The sequence below is a fragment of the Lathyrus oleraceus genome, chromosome 7, assembly GCF_024323335.1.
Source record: "Lathyrus oleraceus cultivar Zhongwan6 chromosome 7, CAAS_Psat_ZW6_1.0, whole genome shotgun sequence".
Classification (NCBI taxonomy): domain Eukaryota; kingdom Viridiplantae; phylum Streptophyta; class Magnoliopsida; order Fabales; family Fabaceae; genus Lathyrus; species Lathyrus oleraceus.
The window spans coordinates 18864494-18868957 of NC_066585.1; positions in this window are offsets into that span (position 1 = coordinate 18864494).

The following is a 4464-nucleotide window of genomic DNA, read 5'->3' on the forward strand; positions in this document are numbered from 1 at the left end:
GAGGTAACGATTCTATCACTGATCATGCTCATTCGTAAGGATCACTAATGGAGAAATTTTAAATTCCGCTGCGCCTTGGATGGCAATTCTCCTTCAACCAGGTATGTGACATTTGGTGATGGAGCTAAAGGAGAAATCAAGGGTGCTGGTAAGCTGGATTGTCCTGGAGTTCCAAAACTAGGGAATGTGTTGTTAGTGAAAGGACTAACTGCTAATCTCATCAGCATAAGCCAGCTGTGTGACCAAGGATTCAATGTGCAATTCACTAGGGGAGGATGTGTGGTGTTGAATGGTTGCAATCAGGAAGTGATGAGAGGAGCCAGATCCAAAGGTAACTGCTATCTATGGGAATCGAAAGACTCACTCTACTCCTCCAAGTGCCCCTTAGCCAAGGGAGAGCAGGAAGTAAAGTTGGGGCATGGAAGACTCGGACAACTTCATTTAAAAGGAATGAAGAAGATCATAGCCAAGGAAGCAATTAGAGGAATCCCAAATCTGCTTATGGATAAAAGAACAGACCGTGGAAAATGGCTGATTGAAAGCTATGAGTCATTGTCACCTATTGGACATCATACAAATGGTGCAGTAGCAAGGGATAAACAGAAGTGTGTATCGTTGTCCACTGCAGAAGCTGAGTACCTAGCTTCTGGTAGCAGGTGTTCACCACTGGTATGGATGAACCAGATGCAGACTGAGTACAATGTCACTCAGAATGTCATGACATTAGATGCTACTCAGTTTGATAAAGTTAGGGGCAAAGAGGGAATGTGCGCTTCTGAGAAATTATAGCAACTAATGATGTTAGTTATTTACTGTCTAGTAAGTCAACTTATTAAACAATTAATAGTGCACTCTGAGTGGTCAACAAATAATAGACATTGCTCGTGCAACAAGCGTTTCCTATTCCATCGCTTCAACTTTCAGTCTTGCAAACTTTCTCCCAGAGAAACTGTTCAACTCTCCTCTGAGATAGTCATCATGTCGCACCAATCCGACTCAACCTCCTACACGACCCTGTCCGATTCCCCCAACACTGAGTCTTGCAACCCTAACCGGGAGGATCCTGCTGCTAACGCTGCAACTTCTTCTCATGCAAGAAGACCGAAAGAAACGGTCTCCGGATTCTCCTCAGCAATCGCTCCTGACGAACCAACCAGGGAAGGCTCGAGGTATGTGCATAATGCCATTGCAACCATTGTCACTAAGATACTATCTGGTAATCAGAATGTTCCTGGGGTTTCCGTTCCCTTGAACACTATCATACCTGATAATGTTGCATGTCAAGAAAACGCAGTCGTCGCAAGAAAGAATGTTTCTGACGATGCTGAGCAACCTGATGCTCATGAGGGTTCAAAGATTGAAAAACCCTTAGACAATGTGAGAGGTGAGAAGGTCCGTGTCACTCAAGATGTCAGTGACAACCCTAAAGCTGACACAGTGAATCTGGAAGAGTTCTCTGATAATGAACTGTTGACCTCAGTTGTCCCTAGCATAGCCAAAAGGGTTAGGACTAGGAGGGAGAAAAAGACTGTGGTGCAGAGGTCCCCAACAAGGGAGGTTGATGTGGCAACTTCTCCCAATCAAAAGGTGACAGAGAATCCCCTCAAAAGGAAAGGACATGGACCTGCTAAATCTTGGAGCAAAGAGGTGCCTAAGAAAATGAAGACCAAGTCTTTTGTGATGGAGTCTGATTCAGATGTCCCATGTGATGTCACAACATCTCTGTCTAAGAAGAAGCCAACCACTAGCAAGCTGGCTGCTAGTGTTTCTGAGGTACCTATTGACAATGTGTCATTCCATTTTGCCTCTAGTGTGAACAGGTGAAAGTATGTCTATCACAAGAGGCTGGCCTTGGAGAGGGAACTGGCTCAGAATGCCCTAGAGTGTAAGGAGATTATAGACCTTATTAAAGAGGCAGGGCTAATGAGAACTGTGACTCAACTCCCAAAGTGCTATGAGACTTTAGTGAAGGAGTTCATTGTCAATGTGTATGAGGAATGTGCAGATGGGAAGTCCAGAGAATTCAGAAAGGTCTATGTGCGAGGCAAGTGTGTGAACTTCTCTCCCTCAGTAATCAATCTGTATTTGGGAAGAGCTGATGTAGTGCAACCAGAGCTTGAAGTGACTGACAACAGAATCTGTCAAGTAATCACAGCAAATCAAGTCAGGAAGTGGCCTCTTAAAGGTAAGTTGGTGGCCAACAAACTCAGTATGAAGTATGCTATGCTACACAAAGTTGGAGCTGCCAACTGGGTGCCCACAAATCACAAGTCCACTGTGTCTGTGATGCTTGGAAAGTTCATCTATGCTGTTGGAACCAAAGCAAAGTTTGACTATGGAACCTACATTTTTTATCAGACCACGAAACATGCTGGGAGTTTTAGTGTGAAGGGGCCTATAGCCTTTCCTTCCATCATATGTGGCATTGTGCTGAAGCAATTTCCAAACATCCTGACAGAAAATGACCTTGTGAAAAGAAGAGAGAGTCCGTTGGTCTTACTTTACAAACTGTTCCTGGGTAAGCATGTCCCTGACATTGTCATGACAACTGGAGAAACATCCATTGTTGGCAACCAACCAGATAAAGCTGTTGTCATTGTCGTACTCAGAGAGACTTGCAAAGAGCTGGAGGCTAGGAAGCTCACTTTGGAAAAGCTGATTATCCAATTGGAGATGTCTGATGATGGTGTGCTTGGTGAAGCTGTTGAGGCCACAGAAGGAGCTGCAAGGCAAAGTGCAGAGGGTGAAGAGGAGACCAGTTCTGATGATGGCACTGATGATGAGGCTGACTCTAAGTCAGATGAATAAATCATTTTCTGTAATTTGTGTGTAATTCTGTTTATTGTGGTCTGTAATTTAAAGTGTTGCTTTGGCAACATTTTTGACAAAAAGGGGGAGTAACACCTGTGATGCCCCAGGACAACAAATTCTTTCTAAACAGATATTGAAGATCCTCTAATCCAGAGGTTGTGCTGTAGCTGATGTTCCACTTCTATGAGTGTGAGTGTGTGTATGTGTGCTACAATTAGAAGTTCTTATTTAACTTCTGCATGTGTGCTGATATGTGAAGTTTTTATTTAACTTCCATCTGTGTGAGTGTGCTGCTACTCTGAGTGTATTAGCTAGGTTAATTTCCTGCTAGATGTGTGTTTTCCGCTGTTGTAGACTCTGTTGTGAGGCCAAAGTGTTTTAGCCAAAAATTTGCCAAAGGGGGAGTTTGTAGATGTTTAATTGGCTGCATTGTATGGTAAAACACTAGCTGGATTCTAATGTCTTGACTGATGTCATGACATGCTGTGGAGATGATTGTTTGACTGCATTGTATGTTAGAATATCTAACTGTACTCTGATGTCTTGACTGATGTCATGACATACTTGAGGTATATGCTGCAGGTCTAGCTAATACAGGATTTATTGAATGTCAAACTAGATGTTATGACATTCATCCCTGTCAGCAGATACTGAGGACTAGAACAGCTGGTGTTCTTTAGTAACTCAGTATTTATTTTCAGTCTGTTTATCAAGGGATTAACAGACCTGGCACAAGGCCTACTGTCTGAATGTTAAACTGGATGTTATGACATTCATCATTGACAGCATATACTGAATAATAGGTTGGTTGGTTTTTTGCTACACTTCAGTATGTATCTCAGTCTGTTCTTCAGGAGAACAACAGACCATGGCATAAGGCCTTATGTGTAAATGTCAAATTGGATATTGTGACATTTATTAATGTACGCTGTTACTGAAGTATGGACAGATTGGTCCTGTACAGTACAACAAATTTGTACAGTCTGTTTTCAGGAAAAACAGACTTAGCATATGGTCTATGATGTGGACGTCAAACTGAATGTTGTGACATTCATTCCTGACAGCATATGCTAAATTGTAGGTTGTTTAGTTTTTCTGTTTCAGCATTTTTCTCAGGCTATTCTTCAGGAATTCAACAACTGAGCTAAAATCCAGGAAACCAACAACTAAGCTACAATTAATGAACCTAACAAATAGCCTATTTGTTAGTAACCTAGATGTGGAATTTAGGGTAACTCGCTTGACCTTAATTTCAGGAAATACAAGTACAAGGCCCAAGTGCTGCAATATAAAAGGATGGCAATCCTTCATTCAGAACTGGGGGATTTTAGGCGTGAAGATTTTATTGTTTCATATACTTCACTGCTGTATGTTTGTGTGTGTCTTGTATTAGGTGTATCTTGTGAGCCAAGCAATTATCACCTAGATGATTGCATTGGACTAGGGTGTTCATTGAGTTGTAAGTGTTGTGTCACTCTAAGCTTTTAAGCGTGAGTGTTGTGTATCTTGATTAAAGCTGTTAAGCACAATCAAGAGTTGTTTGAAGTGTGACTTCATAATTATCTTTAATCTTAATTAAAGGTTGTAATCACTGAGGTGATTGAGGGGGAGTGAGTAGGAACTCTGATCTTAGTGTAAGATTGAAATTGCATT